This window comes from Pteropus alecto, unplaced genomic scaffold (assembly GCF_000325575.1).
Source record: "Pteropus alecto unplaced genomic scaffold, ASM32557v1 scaffold20, whole genome shotgun sequence".
Lineage (NCBI taxonomy): Eukaryota > Metazoa > Chordata > Mammalia > Chiroptera > Pteropodidae > Pteropus > Pteropus alecto.
In genome coordinates this window covers 38,806,912-38,830,032 of record NW_006436298.1, presented here as the reverse complement: position 1 = coordinate 38,830,032, position 23,121 = coordinate 38,806,912, and the positions used below count along the sequence as shown (strand labels likewise).

The following is a 23,121-nucleotide window of genomic DNA, read 5'->3' as shown; positions in this document are numbered from 1 at the left end:
GCCTGTTTATGGGAATGACATCCTGAGAATTAGAGTTTTTCTTGAGACTCCTTTGCTTTTAAAAAACAAAAGAAAACAAAAACCTTGAAGGAGGAATTTAAGATTTTTAAGTTTGGTTTCAAACTACTTTGTTTCACAAAAAGTATTTAACTCTTGTTATTTATGAGACACTGTGCTGTGTACTGGGTATAAAGTAAACAAGACAGTCTAGGTTCCTGTCTTTAGGATCTTAATTGCTAGGAAGGAGAGATGATAAAAGTGGAAGGAACTAGTGAGCACTTGAGGTGGGAGCTAATATTAGATTTGGTGATCGGGGAGCCCCTCTGAGGAAGTGATCAGTCTTGATCCCTCTAAGTGTAAAGCTGATATCTTTTGGAAAAGTATACCTGATGTGCAATCTTACGTGATTAGAGCAATGCTGATTTTCTAACTTCTTTCCTAGGTGGGGTGGTGAGTACTGTTAGCTACTGTAACTGTATTTTATATCTCTTTGAAATAGCTATATATTTTATCTTTATATTTCTGAAATATCTGTGTAACACCTTAATTTATCTTCCCCATTTGAATTCTTTGTACCCTAGCTGATTTCTCTTTTTTAAGCAAAACATACCTGACTATATGGAAGTAATTGTAGTCCCGAAATTATTTTTCTGGTCAAGTTTTGTGACTTACCAGTTCTGATACCTTTGTCATATAAGCATTTGAATTCCTTCTTGGAACCTTAAAGTTTTTTGGTGATAGAGAATTCTTAAAACATTTAAAAATGTTGTAAAGGTTAGTACATGCCTAAAGGGTGATCTAACAGTAGTTTATAGATCTGGGGAAAGGAGAGGACTCTATGAGCAAATAAGTTTGGGTGATACTCTCTTAAGAAAAGTCAGATATTTTTATTTTTGACTGCAGGAATTCTAATAGCATTTAGTGTCTATTTGATTTTGAATCTCAGAGTATTCTAGGGAACATGTGGACATAGGGGTTAGTACAGATTTTTGGTTAGGATTTATATATGAGGTTTGTCATTTAATAGGTGTGATCTTAGACAAGTTGTTAACCTGTGAGCTTCATTTTATCTGTAAACTAGTTGTATGTACTTTTATCTGTAAACTAGTTGTATGTACTTTAGGTAAATTAGATAATACATACAAAGTACTTATCAGTGTCTGGTATAGTAAGTACTCTATGGTTGCTTCACATGTATTCTGCTTTTAAGTAACATTTCTGAAAATAGTATTTAACCTCGTAAGAGATCTTTTACAAATAATGAAAATATATTTGAATACAAAATTGTACTATAGGAATCACAAGTAGTATATTCAACTATTGTTCACTTATAATGCCCAAAACCAAGCTGGAGAGATGTAAGAACACTTAATTTGAGGTGTAATTCAACCAGTCATAAAAATTCAGCTTTCTTTGAGATCAAGATAATACGGTCCAGGTGTGTTTCTTTGTTATATAACAACGAGCCTGCACTCATAAAATGCACAAGAAGAGGACTTATTTGCCTGCATCAAGTATCAGCGTCAGGTAAACTGAGTTGGTGATAGATTGTGGCTCCTGGAACCTGCTGATGGTCTTGTTAATTGAGAAGCAGCAGGCACTGTGGAGTAGTGCTTCTCGCATGTTAACGTGCACGTGGGTCACCTGTGCATCTTGTTAAAATGCAGGTTTTAATTTGGTAGGGCTGAGGTGGGGCTTGAGAACCTGCGGTTCTAACCAGCTCCAGGTGAAGCCAATGCTTGCTGATCCTGGGTCACAGTATGAGTGGCTAGGCTTCAAAGAACAAGATTCCTATGTTCACGTATGGCTAGAGAGCCTGAAGAGGAGGTACGAGAATATAAATTAGTTTGCATTGAAAATTTAGCAAGCTCAACTGGAATGGGAACTGTCACCCGAAGTAGGCCTCATGATATTTACAGGTAAGGCCAAAATTATCTCTTAAAGAAGTTTTGAATCAGCTTGGGCAAGCATTAATCGAAATTCTGCCAATGCTGTGTCATACAGTACAGGCATACCTTGGAGATAATGGTGGGTTCAGTTCTAGACCTCCACAGTAAAGCCAGTGATAATCTTTATGCTGGGGGAGGGTCTTGCCTTCAATCTGTAAAAAACACATCTGTGAAGTGCAATAAAGCGAAACAATGAAACAAGATAACCATGTATAAGAGAGTGCGGGCTTCCCAAATTAAGTGCAAGGATTATAGGGCACCTCCACCATTTAAAATAAACCAACATGGTTTGTTTTAATTTTCAGCATGTATCTAATATGTCTTGAGTAGAATTTGCTTGATCTGACCCTTGGTCCTTGACAATACAAAATGAGTTAAGTGTGAGACATATACACATTTAGCTACAAGGTTTGTTAGATAGGATTTATCATTTCAAAAGTTTACCATTTGTTGATTGCTGTATTCTAAAACCTATGCTAATTGCTTTATGTAAATCTAATTTTAATTCTCACATTCTTAAGAGTGGATCATGTTACCCATTTTGCAGGTGAGAAAGCTGGTCATCAAAGAGATTAAATAACCTGCCTAGAGTCTCAAAGTTTATCAGTGGCAGGGCTTGGATTTGAACTCAAAACTTATCTCAAAATCTAAATGTTGAACTATTATCCAACCTTCCTATTACACTTATTTAAATATTGAGAAGTGTTTGCCAAATGAAGTGATGACAATAATTGAAAATACTATTTCTATCATTACCAAGTTTTTAATAACTGCATAGAATTTCATTGTCGGATAGTTAGATTTTCTAGTCTTTGCTATTATAAATAATATTTCAGAGGATGTCCTTGGTAGAGGGCTTTCAAGTGGCCACTCCAGGAGGAATGTGTCTGTATATGTTTTGTTTCCTTATCTGGAAATGAGAAAAATACCTGTCCTGTAAGAAAGCAAAAAAACTTAATGCCCTTTCTGCCTTTGGGCAGGGCATGCACTCTTCCATTTCTGGGCCACTCCCTGTCTTTGTTACTTGCCTGCCTCTGAAAGCCTTTGTTGTTCAAAGTTCACATAAGAGTTTTGAAGAGCAGTATAATGAACTGGGAAGATGAGAAATTCTCAGTCTTTCCAATATCTTTACTAGACTCAGTTTTTAAATGTTTTTAAGGAAACTATAACTGAAGTTGGTGATAGAGTTCGACAAGGATTCCGGTGGTAAGAAATCATGTTCGTAGGCGATTTTCAGATTTAGATCTATTCAAAAATGGATAATTTAGTTATTAGATTCCAGCTAGGGAAATCCTGTTATCTATCAAGTATAGGATTATTCTAGGTAGCACCTCGTCATTAGTAGAGATGTGTGTACTTTGGTGACAGTGCCCCCAAATTCATAGTCTAGTACACTACACATTTTTCCTTTACCCTAAAATATAAGTTGCTTCAGAAAAGATTTTAATTTAATGTATGAATAGTCTCATTTGTGTTCTAATGAGATAATTTCCATAACTCCCCCAAAGATTTTTTTTCCTTCAACAGTTGTAATTCATCCAGGAGCCACAATAACCTCTTCAGTTTTTTAAGCTGTCTACAACTAATTTGTATGTAGTTTGAGAACTGAAATTACTTTATACTTCAAAAGGTTATTTATGGAACTAGAAAGTTTTTCAGCCTATATTAACCTCATCATATCTCAGCAGTCCACTTATGTACAGTTTGATTTAAGGACAAGAGAAATGAAAGAAGCATTGATCTAAAATAATCACATTGAATATGGTCCAAAATACATATATTTTAAAATCTATTTATTATGGTGATTTGGTTAATAAGTTTGCTGCACACTTTAACAGTAAGGCATATATATGTTTACACTGCATCTTCACCTCCCATAGTTAGATTTCTTTCTGTCACAGCATATTTGACCCCCTTTACCTGTCTATCTCCCCACTCCCCTTTCCCCCCTACCCTCTGGTAACCACTAGTCTATTGTCCATGACCATGAGTCTCTGTTTGTCTGTCCTGTTCATTTGTTGCTTTCAGGTTTATATCCTACATGTAAGTGATATGTGATTTTCAACATTTTTCTGTCTGGGTTATTTCGCTTAGCATGATTATCTTGAGGTCCATCCATGTTGTTGCAAATGGCAGTATTTCATCTCTTTATGGCTGAATAATATTCCATTGTATATATGTACCACAGCTTCTTTAGCTAATCATCTATCATAGGACCGAAGTTGCTTCCATGTGAATAATGCTGCTATGAACATTGGTGTGCAAATATCTTTTCGGATATGGGTTTTCAAGTCTTTGGGGGTCCAAAATATTTTGATGATGGAGATAAAGTTCAATTATTTGAATCAATTTTGGCAGCTCCTAATTAGGAATGTATTTGACTCACCTAGACTTAATTTATGGACTATAATATTATTAGATTATGATAACCCATGAGTTTGACAAAGGGTATTTTTAAGTCTTTCCAATCTAGATACCCTGCAAATAAGGACATTAGACAACTTTTAGCATTCAGATGACTGTTGATTGGATCTGGATATCTGAGGAATCCATACTTGCATTGGTAGAAGAGATAGGTGCAGTGTGACAGGCTCAGGCAAAGGAATAGGCTCTCATGTGCACTATTAAAATATTCACTGAATTTAGCTGGCCATCCTGATCTTTACTAAGAGACTAGATTGTAAACATGAGGAAATTAGTTACAGACTGGATCTCTTATACATAAATGAGTTAAGTGTTTAGAGGAAGATTAGAGAATCTAGATCATTGCATTTTCCTCATACATTCTGGGAAAGGAGTTTGAGTAATTTTAGACCATCTGTGTTTGCTTTTGGGGTTTTAGGATTCTGTAACTTCAGAATGTGAATTGACTAACACTACAGATATAGTGGAGCCCTAACTCTCACATTATCCTAATTCCTTAGGTACTTTCATCTTTGTACATGACTTTAGAAACCACCTATTTGCCAGTGGTCCTGTAGTTTATTATCTCCAGCCTAGACCCCTTCTCTGACTCCCAAGCTCATTTATAAGAAATGTATTTGGGCTTTGTCTCTATTTCAGGCACCGAACTCCTAAAATTTTTGGAATTTCCTAAGTGATGAAAGGGGTAAAGGTCTTATGTTAGGTGATTTTTGGAAAGCCCCTAGGTCACCTACGGTTAGGGTCTAGTTGCCAGTGGAGCCAACCCCATGATTTGAGGATTGGAACTTTTCAGTCCCAAGTCCAACCTCTGGGTAAGGAAGAGGAGCTGGAGGTTGAATCAATCATCAGTGGCCAATGACTCAATCAGTCAAGCCTGTATAATGAAGCCTCTATAAAACCCAAAAGGAGGAGTCGGAAGAGATTTTGGGTTAGCAAACATGTGGAGATTAGGGGAGAATGGTGCACCCAAAGAGTTTGGAAGCTCCATGTCCTTGCCTTATATGTTGTCCTATGCATTTCTTCTGCCTGGCTGTTCTTTATATCCTTTTCTAATAAAATGGTGATGTAGTAAGTAAACTTGTTTCTCTGAGTTCTATGAGCCACCCTAGCAAAATAATCATACCTAAGGAGGGAGTTGTGGGAACCTCTGATTTAAAGCCGGTTATTTGGTCAGAAGCACAGGTGACAACCTGGACTTGCGATTGACCTCTGAAATTGGTGGTAGGCTGGGCAGTCTTGTAGGACTGAGCCCTTAAACTGTAGAATCTGATTTTCTCTCCAGGTACATAGCATCAGAATTGAATTGAATCGTAGGACACCCACCTGCTATCCAGAGAATTGCTTAAATATGTTGGGAAACTGCCCCCCTCCCACACGATTGGAAATGGATGTAGAACCCTTACATGAATTCACACTTGGGTGTTTCAATGGTACCTCAAAACTAAACTGCAATTTCCCAGGGCTCTTGACCTTTGCTAGCTCTAACTAGGTAATTCATATTAAAAGAAGAGCTATTGAAAATCTTTGAAAAGATAGAATAGGGGGGCAGAGAGATAATTTAGAGCAGCGGTATCCATACTTTTTGGCACCAGGGACCAGTGCTCCTGTGAGAATCTAATGCCTGATGATCTGAGGTGGAGCTGAGGTGGTGGTGATAGCACTGGGGAGCGGCTACAAATACAGATGAAGCTTTGCTGGCTCGCCTGCAGCTCACCTCCTGCTGTGTGGTCCGGTTCTTAATAGGGCACAGACCGGTACCCATCTGCGGCCCGGGGGTTGGGGAACCTCTGATTTAGAGCATCCTTTTGGTATGCTCGGTCACTCATCCAAGTGCACCAGAAAATCATGTCAGCGATTCGCCATGTCACTTTTGAAAGCCATTAATAAGTCATAGATAGAGGATAATGGCTTCTATGGTAAGTTCTCCCCACTTCCTTAACTCTTGTTGGTGTTACCGAAATTCTGGCTCAGTTGCTGTCCTGGATTTTGCCAACAAAGTTCTCTTTGGCATGCTTTTTGGATTCATCGTTTAGGGACTGTGGTGCAATATAAAGAACTCTGGAGTGAGGTAGACAAGTTTAAGCTGTAGACATTGGCAAAGTTTTATAACCCCTCAAAGCCATAGTTTCCTCATCTGTAAAATAGAATAATACCTATCTTGTAGAGTTTTTGAGGACTAGATAATGTAATGAATGTATGCCTGGTATATAAGTATTCAAAGAAATTTAATTCCCTCCCACCTGCACAAACTGGGAACAAACTTCACAAAGTCCCAGTTTCTCTAGCAGCTCTTGATTTCTGTACAATTCTTTTCCCCAATGAGATTTACTCGTTGGCTCCCTTCAGTTACATGAGCATCTCCTGCATCTCCCTTGATCTTGTTAGACTGGGTAAATAAAATTTTTTTCCTTGTTTGTTTTTCCTGGTAATTTAACTATTTTATTTGTGGAGCTAGACCAATCAATATCTTGGATTGGATGTTGCCCTTAGATTGTTGTATTGCTTCTATTGATTACCTTGCAGTTACCTTTTGAAGCGAGTTCCCTCTGTAGCCTACTTGGCACACTGCCTGACATATAGTAGGTGCTCAGCAAAATCCATACCCGATCAGCCTGTGGTACAACTGTCATCATGTCAGCATTAACATCTAAATTATTATGACTTTTAACTTGTACACTGGAAATCCCCAGAAGTATCAAATATATATTCAGGATCAGGTGTGCTCATGTGCTTCAACTGTTACCTCCAGCCCTTCTGTCAGTGAGCAAAAATCTTGAACAGACACATCACAAAAGAAATCCCAAAGACCGATACATATTTGGAGATGTGCAACATTAGATCACATTGAGATATTGCTAACACATCAACTTGGCAAAAATTTTAAAGCCTGACAATAAGTATTTGCAAGGCTCTGGATCACTCGGAGCTCGTACACTGCTGGTGGAAGGGTAGATTGATACAAACATTTTGGATAATAGTTTATTATATAGCATATTTGAAGATTTGTATACTCAATGACCCCGCAATTCTGCTAATAGGTATATGTCCTAGAGATTTCATGGTTATGTCCATCTGGATCATGTATAAGAAAGCTCATAGTCCCAACCTGGAAGCAACCCACATGTCCATCAATAATAGAATTAAGAAATAAATTACAGAATGTGTACGCGGTGGGCTACTATAGAGAACAATGACAATTAACTACGACTACATACAACAAGGTGAATGAATCTCATAATGTTGTGCAGAAGAAATGCAGTGCTATATGTCTGTATGATAGTTATATCAAGTTCAAAAACACAATTTTCTAGAACACAAGTCCCATAAGGGGAAGAATCTTTATTGTTATTTTATGTGCCTGTTTAGCGAATAGTTATTGAGTGACCTTAACCATATTGTTTAGGGATGTATATGTGGGTATCAAAATATAGAGACAAGCCACTGATTTCATTTTTATGTACCATGAAAGTCAGGATAAGGTTACCTCTAGGGATGAGAGGAGGTATGACTGGGAAGGAGCAAATGGGGAGGAGTCTTCTGAAGTGCTAGTAACTTCCCGACCTGTGTGATGATTACAGGGGTGTTCACTTTAATTTATTCCTTAAACTGTACATCTTATATAATATTTCACAATGAAATAGCTAATGCAACAGGCTTCTAGTTTATTTGATTTCATGTTTATGTACTTATTTTGGAGCATAGGTGAGAGGAAGGTGCATTTGAGGACTTTGGTTAGATCTCATGGCAATCGTTCTCATCGAGACTGCATGTGAATGTGATTGACATCAGTGACCGCAGAGCTGTTGTTTGTTTGCAGCAGGACACCTTGGTAGTGGCTTAGGCATTAGAGACCTGGGTTCAATTCTTGCCGTACCACTTACTGGCTGTGTAAACAGGGAAAAATTAGAAGTAGCTGTTTCCTCAACTGTGAAATGGGCAATGATAGGAGCCACTTCACAGGGTGGTAGTGATTAAATGAGGATTAAACAAGATAAACCATGTGAGGCATTTTTACTGCCAGGGTCTCAGCCAGCTCCTGTGGGGCTTTTGTGTGAATTAGAAAAGACACCCTCCTCTTCACAGACACTGCCTTGGGGGTACACAGCGTGGTGAGCAGATGACACCATTGTGTCAATTAGACAAAAGCACCCTTTCCAGGCAGTGGCACTAGCTGAGTTGGTTTGTACCTCCTGGGTACTGCTGTGCAGTAAATAAACTGCAGAACTCTATGTAGCAGCCTTGGCACTTGGTGTATAGTTAATGTTTAATGTAACCACCATGATATAGATGCAAATTGCCATCCACTCAAAAGACGAGCTATGTACTTAGGAGTCAGCTGAGCTTCCATGGAAATAGAGTCTCAGTGCTTCCTGTTGGAGATTTTTTAATACCACCTGGAGGAATCATTTTCTATCCATTCTATTGTGCTTTTAAATACAACTTCACTGGAATAAGCGATCTTTGGGAAATTTTTAGACCCATCTTTGGTCTCAGAGCTGGATCTGGAAGATCAGTTTCTTTGTCCTTAGAATGGGAATTGAACTAGAACTGGTTCATGGACTTTGACTTGGTGGAAGGCAGGGCTGCTTCAGCGTTAGCAGAACGAGATATGATGAGGGTGGGGCGGTGTTGAGTGGGTGAAGCTGTAGTTACCTTCTAATATTTTTTAAAATTTGAAATTCTGCGTAAGAATTCATTTGGAGACACGGTTTCACTGAACTAGATGACCCTCTAAAGCCCCTCTTACTCTAACATTCTCTAACTCTTAAAACTTCAGGATAGCAGCATGATATAGAAATTAATGTGTGAATTTTGTATCAGACCCTTCTCCATTCAATTCTCTAAAATTGAATGACCTTGAGCAAATTATTACCTCCTGGAATTTAGGGTTGCTGTGACGGTACAATGAATAATACCTTTAACAGAAAAACAAATGCTCAAAAATTGTTAACAATTTTAACTGAGAATTGGACAGATCCCTGTATCATAAATTTTGACTTTTCCATATTTCATAATTACTCTCCCAAGATAGAACTTTCCTAAAGAGCAGTCTGGCCTTGTTCAGTGGTCTGAACAGCACTGGAGGACCTGTATTTTATGCAATTTTAGACATAGAGGAGGGCCTGCTACCCTAGGAAAATTGAGCATATGTTCCCCAAACATTGGGAAAGTGGGAAGACTTTTTCTGTGGTTCCTGTAATGAAGCTTAATTAACAAGTCCCCTGTCCTCCCTCCTTCTCTGCTACAGAATGACTGTTTAACCTAGTCTGGATATGTCAGGGAGAAATGGCACTGAACTTTCTTTACCTCTCTCCTTTTAAATTCACAGTGTCTGGGTGAAATCCATTCTTGAAAAAATAGTCTTGCTTTGATGGCTCGTTGGTAGGCAAATGACAGAAGAGGCTGATAAAGGCTTTGGGTTTTGTTTCCAGAGTTATTCACACTGGAAATCACCCATTCTAACTGCGTAGGTGAAAATCAGAATTCAGTGACTACCCCTGGGGGTTTTCAAAATAGTTGGAGAGCAAGTCTTTCACAGTCCCCAAGAGAACTCTGAATGGCATTTTACTTTCTTTTATGTGCTCTTTGGATTATTCCCTTGAATTGGACAAATCCTCTAATTGTGAGAAATAAAGCAATAAAAATGGGTTAGGCGCGTGCCAGTGGAGAGTAGATTCTAAATGAGGACACTGCCCCCTGGTGCTGAAATGTAGCCCGGCACACCGTACCTCAAACCACAGCTAAACACACTTCTGGGCTTTTCACATTTGCCGGAAGCACCCAGATTATTGCCTTGATTTTCTTTGTGGGTGTTCAAAAGAGTTAACGGTAATTGCATGGTGTAAAAGAAGTCTTTAACAGTAACTATTGTTCTCCTGGGTACTGGTTGAAAAACAAGTCCCTGGTCATTTCCAGGGACTGTGATCTTATCTAAGTATAAAGTAGAGGTGGTGGTACCTTTAGAAGTAGCAGCTCATTTCAGTGACAAATGTTGGCTCACAATGTTTTCTTTCACATATGTGGTAAGTGGTTGCTTACTTTACTGTATAAATCTTGCCACTAGGGTCTAAAACCTATTACCCTTCATGGAAGATAATCTTATACCTTTTATGCGCCTTGTATTAAATTTGCTGGTGTTAAATTCCGCATACAATGTCAGGATATTGGATTCAGTTTTTTTTAATTTGGCAAACGAATAAGGCAAAAGGCTTATCTGGCTTTTGTTAGCAGGGAGAGCAGGTGTGTTAAAATGGCTCCTCCCTCTGATCACCTGGATCGGCCAGGGTCCAACCAGCAGACAAAAACCACGGTAATTTGAAAAGGAAAATTTAAGCATAAATATTGACTATTACCAGGGATTGGGATAACAGGGAATTGGCTAGTAAAGAGTAAAGAGAACTTTAAAGAATACAAGAATGGCAGCTAGGAAATAGCCACTGTTCCTAGAGCCGAGAGCACTGGAAGGAGGGAACAAATTTACCTCCCTCCACCCCAAAACACATACCCCTTGTCAGGTGTCTGGGCTGAGATCCAGACCTCACTGGAGAGTGCAGCCGTGACCCACTCCATGGTAGAGAAATCACTGAGGTGCCACATTAGTAGACCTTTCTAGAAATAGGTCTTCTGAGGTGTTAAGGGAAGCTGTTCAGAGGGAGGTACCATGCTTTGGGGTAAAAGGGGGTGTCATAAGAAGCTGACAGGGAGCTGGTGTAGACTGCTGGCTGTCAGCTGCCTACTACCACATGCTGCATGAGCCAAGAGTCAAGGAAGCTGTGTGTACTCCAGGAGTTTGCTGGGAGGAGCGCACCAGAACCAGGAAGAAAACTCCCTCCCCCAGTGTTCCTCCCACACCCTCTTAACATCGTGCTAGCTGGCGAAGGAAAAATACAGGTTCCTTCTCTCTTTTCATGGGGAAAGCATTGAAGGGTGGATATTTGGACGATTTGGACGTGAGTTAATAAATTGATAACTGACGCACAACACTGGCGAAGGAAAAATACAGGTTCCTTCTCTCTTTTGAAGGGTGGATATTTGGACGATTTGGATGTGAGAGTTAATAAATTGATAACTGACGCACAACGTTTTCCCCACGTCTCAATATTAGAAAGTATCCAGAGGAACCTGCTATTGCAATATAGCCACTATTCCGCTCCACCTCCCCACACCCATGTCCCAGCTAAGCTACTGGTGCCAGGCACCGAGGACACAACATAAATAAAACATTCCCTGACTTCAATCTTATAGGTTCTTGGGGAGAAGAGCCCCCTCAGTGATTAACTCACTTTGGGTACAGGGACTCCACCGGCAGAGAATGGAGTCTGGGAAATTGGGATGTGGAAAGGATAGATGAAGGCAAGGAAGGTAAAATTATTAGGAAAACGATGAGTGATTTACTAAGGCTGGAAGGCATAAGACATGAAAAGGATTGCTATAGACTGAATGTTTGTGTCACCCCCACAATTGAAATTGTATGTTGAAATCCTAACCCCACATGTGATGGTATTAGCAGGCGGGGGCTTTGGGGAAGTGATTAGGTCGTAAGGGCAGAGCCTCATGACTGAGAATAGTGCCCTTATAAAAGAGACCCCCAGACGGGTCCCTTACCTCTTCCTTCGTGTGGGGACACAGCAAGAAGATGACTGAGTATGAACCAGAAAGCCGGCCCTCACCAGACACCAAACCTGGCAGCTCCCTGAAGCGCGTGTTTACATCTCTGATATATATCGGGTATACCTATAAGATTTTGATTGAACAGACTCTTGTACTTAAAACACAATGGTTAAAAAAACATTAAAAATGTGTGCCCCAGGTGATCTCCAGGAAATTGATGTGAAACATTCACTCCTCCTCTGATTTAACTTTTCTTTACTCCCCCCTCCAGCACATCCCCATTCTCTTACTCCTAGAATACGCCACTGAACAGCTTTCATTCTTACTGTCTTTACATCTTTTCTTCCCACTATTCCTTGAACATATTCCATTCTGGCCTTCATCCTCTCCGTTCAGGAATGGATGCAGGTTTTGTGGACCCAAAGCTTGTATACTTTATTGGATGGGGAAGCCTCTGTAAGAAAAAAAGTATTAAATTGTGAATATAAAACCAGGCATGAAAATAAACAAGTGGAGTGAGAAAATGTTACAACAAATTACAAATTTTAAAAAGCTGATAACTACCACAAACATTAAAGTCCAGAAAAATTACAATATTTTTTTTATCACTTGTCTGATATAGCTTTATGTAACTTTTTACCTACATTCCTTGTTTCCACAGCTCTTTGTCTCTTCATATGATATAATTCTATAATTTAACTTATAGAGAGAATATAATTTAGTCTTTCCTCTAGCATAGTTGTTCAGCATTCGTTTTGTGTTATTGGTAATTGGGATGCATAAAACATACAACTTTACACAAAGATATCTTTATTGTTTGTATTGCTGCTACGGGTTTATACCCAACAAGCAGGAGCACTCTGATAAACACTATTTTGCATGACTTACATAAAAAATGAAATACAGTAATTGTATTCATAGCATTATCAAGTATATGCTTGACAGGAGAGAACTTCCGTTTTGACAATGTGCTGATGAGAATGAATACCCTGCTTATAATTATGAATTTTCATGGACTAGTTTCTCGTTCCATATATTTCAAACCTTGTCTCCCTTCCACTACCCAACTACTCAATGTGTAGGTTGCCAAATCCTCTTACTCTCTCATCAGCATTGGGTCACTCCTTTCTCGGAGAAAGTTTTTCTCTTGGTTTCCATAAGCTCCTGGGTGTTTCCTTTCTCATAGGCTGCTCCTTCCACATCTGCTTCACGTGCTGCAGGGCTCAGGTCTTGGGCTTCTTGTTTATACTCAGTCTAGTGATCACGTCCAGCCCCATCATTGTACATAATAGTTATAAAATAATGCCTCCCAAAGTCACACCTCTGGCCTGGACCTCTCCCAGAGCTTGAGATATCTAAGTTATGTACCTACTTACCACACTGCTGTCAGATCTATGAGCACCTCGAAAAGTAATATGTTAAAAATTAACCCAGTCCCAAACCCATCTTGTCCATTTTAGCCAGTGCTTCCACTGTTTACTCAGAAGGGCAGTCTAAAACTGAGGAGTCATTTGATCTCTCTCTTTGCCTCTCACACACACCAGTCCACTGGCAAGTGTTGTCAATCCCACCTTCAAAATATATTCGGAATCAGATCACTTTTACTGTGCAACCCTGCCCCTGCCACCCTAGTTCAAGACCATCACTATTACTGCCCAGGCTGTCATTGCTCTCAGCTCCCTATTTTCGCCCTTGCTTCTAGCAGTTTTCCTTTAATTCCCGCTTAGACGACCCTCCCCTAGTGGTTTCCTGTCACATTTCGAATGTAATCCAAAGTCTTATGACTGGCAAGACTCCACATCAGTGGTCCTCAAAGTGTTGTCCCCAGGCCAGCAGCATCGGCGTCACCTGGGAACTTGGTAGAAATGCACATTTTCAGGTCCCACATTTTGAAGCAGATACTCTGGGAGTGGCCAGCAACCTGTGTTTTCACACACCCTCTACGTGATTCTGAGGAGCTACATGGGGCTGCATGGCCTGGCCCACAGCTAGTCCTCTTGTCTCATTATCTAGTGCTTGCCCTGGCTCAGCTCACTCCTGTTTCACTGGCCTGCCTGCACCTGGACCGGGACAAATGAAATCCTCTGAGCCTTGGCACCTGTGATTCTTCAGCCGACACGCATTTCCCCCAGCCATGTGGGTGGCTCACTCCTCTCTCTGGGCAGGGCTCTGCTCAAGTGTCATCTTGGAGGGTGTTCCCGGGCCAACCTTTTCTAAGATCACTCACCTTCTGTTCCTTACTTTTCTTTATAGCCCTTGTTGCCACCTGCCATGATATATTTTATGTCTTTATTATCACTCTCCCTCACTAAAACATAAGCTCTATGAGGTTGGGGACTTTTTCTGTCCCTATCCAGGCTATCCCCAACACCTAGAACATTCTCTAGCACATAGCAGTGTTCCATAAATACTTGTTGAATGAACGAATGTATTGATAATATTGAATTATTGAAGAAGCCACTTCTTACCTCTCTCTTTACCCCCTATGAAGGATCTCACAAGTATATCTAATTCCATTATTAATTGACATTTATGGACGTTTAGTCCAGTTTAGGTGCATTTTTTTTTTTTTTTATATCCATGAACCTTAGAGTGATAAAGTAGAAAAGGTTTTAGTATCAGTTAACTTTTTATCTTTACTGTCTGGCTCTGCCCCAGTTGCTGACTTTGGCAGGCGTTTGAGCCCCATGAGCACCAGTTTTTCTTTGGTAAAATAGGAACAATTAGACCCACACCCAAATATAGAGGTAAATTACCCATAAATGCATGTAAGTCACCTTTTACAGTGCCCGGTACTGGGAGGTGCTAAAGAACTTAGCTCCTTTGGATGTGGTGCTCTTGGTTTCTGAGCAATGGAGATATCCTCAGAAGGCAACAAGAATGGCTTGACTCTCCCTGGGCTGGTGGGAAGTGGTTTAGAATAAGGAAGATTCTCACCTGGTTAGAACGCTCAGTTCGAGGCAGTACAAAGCAGTTTTCCTGAGGTGTTCAGTATCTGGAAGCTTTGCAAGCTTTCTTTTCTTTTTCTTAGAAAAGCATTCTTGCCTTTTCTGAGGTGCTTGCTCATCTGTGACCAACCATTTTCACTGTTAAAACCCAGCAAGGTAGGCAAATGCAGAGAAGGCCATGCAGTGGCAGTGCTGCAGTTGGAAACCCACCTCCAGGCACTTTATTTGTTTTGTGAGAACCTTCTTTACAGGGGTGAGTTCGTGAAATTCTGGAGAGGCCCAAAGGCTGAGAGGGCAAGTGGGAGGAGTCCTGTCAAGGCACCGTGTCTGCCCATTATATGTCTTAGCTGGGCCACAACTGGAATTGATAGAAATGTGTGTGAGCCTCTCCCAGGCCTTCCCCTGTGAGGCTTCTCACTTCCCTCTCCAGTCTCAGTTGTCCTTCCTTACGGCCTGGTGCTGCACTGAAACCCAACCTTCCCGAAAGGCGACAGCTGGAAATGACTTGAGATTGGTAGACTTGTCATCATTTGCATTAGAAACCAAAGTCCTTCAAGATCTCAATGAATTAAATTTCAAAGGTTGAATTTCAGAGGAGGAAATTAGGGAAATGGTCTCCACGGGAACCTTTCTGGGGTCCCTCCAATTACAGTATCCATCGATCATCTGTTCTGGTGTGATTATCAGTCCCTGAGGAATACAAGGTACTGATTTCCTCAGTTCTTTGTGAAATCTTGGGTTTTGTTGTTGTGTTTATTTTTATCAAAATAATTACCTCATATTTTGTGATTATTTCTAAGTTTGCCGAAACAAACAAACCTATAGAATTGTCAAAACAGACAATTTAGCTTATTAAAAACAGTTATTATTGAATAATTCCCCTATGATTTGTTTTCCCAATAGCTTACTAGAAATTTAACTTTTAGGAAGCTCTAGACCACAGGGTTATACTTTGTCCTGTAGTTTAAATCTGCCACTTCATCTCAAAGGTAACACTTCCCTCTCCTGGTTTTGCTCAGTGTAAAAAGGAAAATGAGCTCAGGCTTTTCCTGGATTCTTTCACAATTTCTAGCAGTTCCACTGCTATTGATAAATGCTGACTTCTTTTTACTGGTAAAGCATTTAAAATTTTCTCTTAAGTCAGCATAGAATTTCAAATATATGCTGAGAGCTGACAGTCTCTTTCAGGGCAAATATGTTCGTGAAGCTTATGAATAAAGATTATTCACCATCTGTCTCCTCTTTTTATTTACTAAGGATATTAACCCTTTGCCATGCATATTACAAGTGTTTTTTTTTTTTTTCCAGTTTATTGTTTAGCTTTTGACTTTTTTTTATAGCATATTTTGTCTCCCAAATGTTTTATGCTTTTAAGTGGTAAATCTTTTAATCTTTTTCATTTATGGTCTGGCCTATGACATGTGCTAATCTCTTTTCTCTTGGTAAAAATTTGCAATGACAGGGGCCACATAAGGTCATTCCTGTGTCTTTGGCACTTTCAGTCCCATTATAAAGTGGGTCAGGCTTGCTTGGGGCCCACAAGATAATGAGTTTTGCTATTGAATATCCCAACATTAAGTCAAGCTTTTCTTTCACACTGGGGTGGGTTTAAGAGGGTTGTATATTGTAATTCTGACTTCTCCCATCTAGGCTTTCTACCGCCTCAGTAGGACCAGCTGAGCTTTCCCAGCCTTCTCTGTGAGCAAATAAGCAGTTTGGGGAAAGGGACTGGAGGTGTCCAGGGGGTGGTGATCTGGCCGATGACTTGTGATTTGTGACTGCTGGAACCTTGAGAGCAACGCTGTACACATAAGTCAAAACTATGTGGTCAACGTCAGCCTTATCCTACTGGAACGCTCAGCACTTGGACACTGTGCTCCCTCCTTGAAAACCTTTGTTCTCTCAGCCCCAACAGAACAATGATCTGTCCTGTGTATCCTCTTTATAAGCATATGCTGTCACTTGCTCGTAGTTGTAATCAGAATAGACAAATAATATTCTTTCAGGTCACATTGCAATACATGTATCTTTCCATATTCTTATATACTTATTTTTATTGGCCACATATTATTCTATTAGTTGGATATATCAAAATTTCCTTCATTTTTTTTTTGTCTCAGCCTGGATTTGCTCTAAAATAGACCTCAAGGATTTGAGTATAAGAAATTGATTTGGGAGGTGATACTAGGAAGCTCTGGGAGGGAGTAGGGAAGTGAGACCTGAAAAGAAAGAAAACCATTTAGGCTGCATTAATAACTGGTTACTTTTGGGGGGTAACTGGAGCTCAGTCTCATTGGGATCCTCCTAAGAAACTGTGTGAAATATGACTTGGAATTTTTCCACCAACAGATGAGAAAGCTGGGGTCAGGATCAACTTCTTTATCACCTCCCCTCATTGGTTGAGAGTCACTCCTGGGGGTACTTCAGGCTGGCCCTACATGTGAGATCCAAGCATCCATCCAGGTTAGAGAGTGCTATCGGGCAGACAGATGCAAGAAGCCAATGGACCTTGTAGGAATGGTATTCAGATGACCTCCAGGGTGTGTCAAGGGGATGTGGGAGGGCATGGATGCATCTTCCATGGTGCATTCTTTTATTCTTATTGAATATACTTGACATATAACATTGTGTAAATTTAAGGTGTACAATGTGTTATTTTGACACATTTCTAGAAGATTGTAATATGATTGCCATTTTTATCAGGTTACGTAATTATAAGACAATATTGTTTGTGTTCATTATACTGTGCGTTAGACAGTGCATTCTTCATATTGCTTAGCCCTGTGCCTCACATGAAATTTACTTTGGCACTGATTCTTCTTCAAGATAGTTTGTAGTCATGTCCTTAATATAAGAACTTAACAGGAGCATTAGTGCATTACTACTGCATTCGTTCCACAGGCTGTAATGACAGTCACCCTCTCCCTTATAGACTTGGTGCTTCTGGGCTCCCCTTGCTTTCGCTTAACATTTCTACTGCAGATTGCCTGCCCGATAGAATGATCCAGACTGACTCCCTGGTTACTTTGCCCTTGTAAGGCCATGGAAGCATTAAGGAACACCCTGGTGAATCACCCCAAGTTCTCAGACATATTCTTCTCTGCTCCCGTTAAGTAGCAGCAACCTTACCTCCTTATTATCGTCATGATCAATTACTTCTGCTGATATATTACCTTCTAGAGAGGTGCCCCAAATGACTGGGCAGCAGTGGTTACTTAAGGTCCGTAAGGAACTCTTTACTGTGTCCCCTGTATACGTATTCCAGTCTCAGGGACTGTAACTTCTAATCCTGCAGTACCTGAAGCTGCAGGGGCAGGAAGCCCAAAGCATACAGTGGGCCACTGGAAATAACGGTGAGAAAGGTTACATATACTTGTACCCTTAGTTCTCAGACTGGCATATCCTAATAGCTGGGGATACCGACCACGTAATCATTATTGATTCAATATTTATATCTCATCTTGAATCGCCACACCCCAACTTTGTGGGTGTCATTCCCAAGTTAGTGCCTTAGCTGTGCTTTTAAGAGGCGATTCCAATGTTCTGTCAGGCTGGCAGCCTTCTAGGTGTGGAGTGGTAAGTGATAGGACCAGTCGGTCCCATGGTCATTGTCATGTGTCTGTTGTCACATTGCTGTAAAGTAGGTCCCTTGGTCCAAGGAGATGTTGTATGGGATCCCATGCCAGTAAATCACGTCCTGTGAACTCTCCAAGAAAGGTATGGGTACAGGCAGTGTAAGCAAAGAAGACAAACTCTATACTTGGAATATAAATCAACCCCAGTAAGAATGAATAACTGTCCTCACTCAAAGTCCAATGAAATTCACCTTTCCACCAAGTGACTCGTTGGCCTCTTGGAGGAACGTACCATATTGAGGGCTCTGTGTTTCTGCTGCTGACATTTAACAGAGGGATTAACTAGATTAGTTTTAATAAGAAGGTGCCCATGCTGCTGGGCCTATGCATAGCCTCCATCTGTGGACCTACTGTGCAAACACTGGAGGACAGAGGCTCACCAACATCCACGGGATGAGCCTTTTTGTACAACTTCTCTTGGTGGATGGTCTAGCAGGTGTTGGTCTGAATCACAAATATCCACATTTGGTGCCCATTCTCAGAGAGCCATTCATGTGCTTCTTCCCCAGACCTCCTTGTCTTTATCTTCAAATATTGTTGTCTTGCTCCTTCTAGGCCCTTGACCAACCAACCAACCATACCAGTTGCCACCGTCCAGGTGTTCCTGAATATTCTTCCCTCTGACCGCTTCTCCCCACGCAAAGTTAACGACTGTGTGCTTCTTGGAGCTCTCCCCACTGCGGGGGTTTCCTGAGGTGTGGTAGCTGTCCATTTTCATGATCCATCTGTGAGCTAGGCATGCTATTTTTTTCCCCTTTTCTATCAGCTGGTTTTAGGGGATCTCTCCCAAGGCCATATGTAAGAACTAAGGGCAAGACAAGAGTTTGGCACCTTAGGGTCTGGCTCACCTTTTTTGCGTACCTTGGTTGTGTCTTCCAGACCTACTCAGGCCCAATCCTAAATGTAGTATTCTCTTGTATTGAACATTCATGTTGTACTGACCTGACTTTAGAACTTCGTCGATTTGACCGTATCCAGCTCTTGATTTTGAGAAATATGTGAAGTCCTAGAAAATCTTGATTTGTAAAGCAGCTTCTAACATGCTGCTAGATTCTGCTGGGGACCTCGTGAGAAGTTGTTTGGAACATAGTGCTGAATTGTCCCACTGAGGCTCAGGAAGTTAGGGTATTTATCCACCAACTCTCCTCTTCATTGGGACATTAACTTGCACTTTGTCCCATCTTGCACGTTTTGGTTGACAACCTTTCATGGCCAGATGACCCCCTCAGGCATAGAAATGCCAGAAGCCAGCAGTGAGAATAAGAACCACCTACAAGTGCCTACCAGGGTGGGCTGAGGTCATTAGCACTGGACACCTATCGCCTCTGCTTTATGTTTCTCCATTTTTGCCAAGTCTTACTGCTTTTTGCAATGAATAAAACACCGTTTCTCCTTGGAAGCAGCTCATATTTCCACAGGGAACTAAAAAGGGCACAGGTAACATTATAGTAGGAATGTAACAGAACTAGAGTTTTCATGGGGCCTCCACCATAAAGAAACTAAACTAAATTCTCAGAATTCTCAGGAATACCTGGAATGGTGAGATTTTTCTCAGGTCAGGAGCTGATTGGATGATTGGCCAGTAAGTGCTTCCATATACACATAAGATTCCATTGTAAGGAGCTCTATCAGATAATTTGTTTGGTTTTAATGATAATGTATTAAATCTAGCATTTTGCTAGAAAGCATGTTCCTGGTGTGTGGGACATGGAGGCACATCAGAATCAAAATCAAAGGCTTGCCTTTCTGTAGTGAAAACATGAATTGAAGACGAGCTCTGAAACTAGCAGAAGAAAGGGGGCAATGCTAAGTGTAGACATCTCCTCTAAGCTCCCGAGGCTCTTTATATTGTCTTGTTTGCTTCTGCTGGGTGGTTGGAAAATCTGAGAAGTTTTCTCAGGTGAAATCTTTTTGGTTTGTTTAAACGAGGCAAAGGCGAGTGAAGTTGAAGGGTAATTGCTTCTGGACGGTAGGACCAAGAGAATTAGCAAATACTAGGCCACCAATCAACCTGCCTCTTCCCCATGCCTGTTTCCTTCCCCTCAAACTCAGCCTCTCCTTTTGGGTAACATGTCAGAGGAAGTATTGCTTTGCCCGATAAAATAATTTGTTGTTGATTTTATTCCAAAGCCTTTATTGTAAAGCTGTTGCAACTTTAAAAGGCAGCCACACCGGTTCCAGTGTGTGTGGTGCGTTTGGACTGCCTGGACCTCTAGGCGAAGACATTGGCTTCTTTTTGGGATGCTTGTTAAGCCTCTATTCAAAAGGCACCTCCCACATATAAGCGAAGTCATACAGTATTTGTCTTTCTCTGTCTGACTTATTTCACTCAGTGTAATAACCTCTAGGTTCATCCACATTATTGTAAATGGTAAGATTTCATTCTTTTTATGGCTGTAAAGTACAGCATAGGGAATATAGTCAATAACTTTGTAATAACTATGTATGGTATCCAGTGGGTATTAAACTTATTGGGCGATCACTTCATAAGGTATATAAATGTCTAATCACTATGTTGTACACCTGAAACTAATATAATATTGTATGCCGACTATAATTGAAAAATAAATTTAAAAAAATCTTGAACTCAGAAGCTGCCCCCAAACAAAAACAGACCAAAGTTCTTACAGAAAATTAAAAACAAAGAAACAACCCAAAAGTATCTCCTCTGGAAAGTCTTTCCTGGTCCTTTGGATGGAATTAAGTTTCCATAGAACTTATTTATCATTAGTACTATAGCAGTTATCTGTTTCCTGTTTTTTTTTTTTTTCCTTATTAGCATTGAGAAGCACTGGTAGACTGGGTGCTGTAAGGCACCATCTAGGTATTTTCATGTACTACTACATCTTAGATATGCACATCTAAATTGTTACTAGCTCTTCTTCCATTCGACTCTAAAGTCTTTGAGGTAAAAATTCAAATTTTATTCTTGTCATCTTTAGTTTTGTGCCTAGCATATCATTTGATAACTTTTGAAAGAAATTAACGAATGTCCTAGACCAACTAGCTTGAACCTAACGTCTAAGTTTATTCATATAAGAAAAACCATGTCGCCTTGCCATGTAATGTAGATGGCAACTCATGGTTATCCATGATTTCATTACCAAATGCTATTTTAATTAAACACTTTTTATTGTGGTAAACATAACACAAAATTTACCTTTAATTGATTTTAAAGGGGAGAGTTCAGTGGCATGAAGGACACTCATGTTGTTATGTAGCCATCACCACCATTCATCTCCAGAACTTTTTCATCTCCCCAAAATGAAACTCCTTAGCTATTTTAATTTTTAAAATATTTATCAAAGTAACTCATGCATATAATTTAAAAATAATATTAGAAGTCTTAAAAAGAAAAAGATCAGTTTTCCACTCCTTCCCATCTCCTTGACTCATCCTTGAGGCAATTACTTTCTATGGTTTTAATGGTTTCTTTTGATACTTATCAGCATATTTATAAATATTAAGTTTTTACTGCTATTTTATTTTTTATTTTTATTTTTTTTTTTAATGCCTACAGCGCCTGGTATTCCTAGATGGTCTCCCATCCAAGTACTAACCAGGCCCAACCCTGCTTAGCTTCTGAGATCAGCCAAGATCAGCCGAGATCCGGCATGTTCAGGGTGCCATGGCCATAGTTACTGCTATTTTAGAATGTATCAATGTCTCATGATCTATAGACTTCTGTGAGAGTAGCTTAGGCTCTAGCTCTCTTCTTTCCACCAGCTTCATGCTTTCAATCCTTCCTATAGTTATTCCACACTCTTTGGTTAAATCAGTAATGATTGTGACATGATTTAGGATAAGTGAATAATTAGTGTTTATACCGTATGAGTCCATAGTGATATATAAACCTGGTTGCTGGCATTTAGGGTGCAGGTGAAGAGAGGGGCTGAGTTCACTCTGAAGTCTTTTATTTAAGCTGTTTGTTTATTTTTGTTGGCCCCATGCCTCACTGGGGACCTTTGCTATGCTTGGCATCCCAGAATTTTCAGCCTCTCAGGCTTGATTTCTCCAGAGAATAAACCTCAGTCTCTAGCGTGGGTGGAGCAGGAAGCTGATGGTGGGTGAGGAAGGCAGTCACCTGGCTCTGTGGGAATGGGTTTACGGAGGGCAGCTGGCTTCTATTTTCAGACTTTCAACCATGTCCCTTTTCTCTATCCCCTTGCTTTGCCCTGCCTTTGATTCCAGATACCTCTAAACACACAGGCCCTCGATGATTTTGCTGACTGAATCCCTGCGCTTCTCAGCAGCACTGCTCTGTGGGCAGTAAGGTGGAAATAGCACTGCTCTGTAAAGTCCACCATGCCTCAGGCTTCCACAAATGTGAGAATATCTCTGTCTGCTCTGTCTCTTTGGTCATTCTTTGTCCTTGTGGGTAATATCTTCTCTATTTTGTCATCATCATTTTAGTTGAGTGTTGGGAGAGAAAGGAAATGAATTGTGTGGTTAATCTGTCATGATTAACCTGAAACTCATATGCACTTTAAATAAAGAAAAGATCCTGACATTTAAAATTTATTTAAAGTCCATTAGACCAATTTCTAACAAGTG

General features: G+C 40.2%; 1 pseudogene; it reads right to left on the bottom strand.

Annotated features, from left to right (window-relative positions):
- Positions 1-22,078: 22,078 nt before the first annotated feature.
- LOC112480930 lies at positions 22,079-22,207 on the bottom strand (annotated as a pseudogene).
- Between the last annotated feature and the right edge of the window lie 914 nt (positions 22,208-23,121).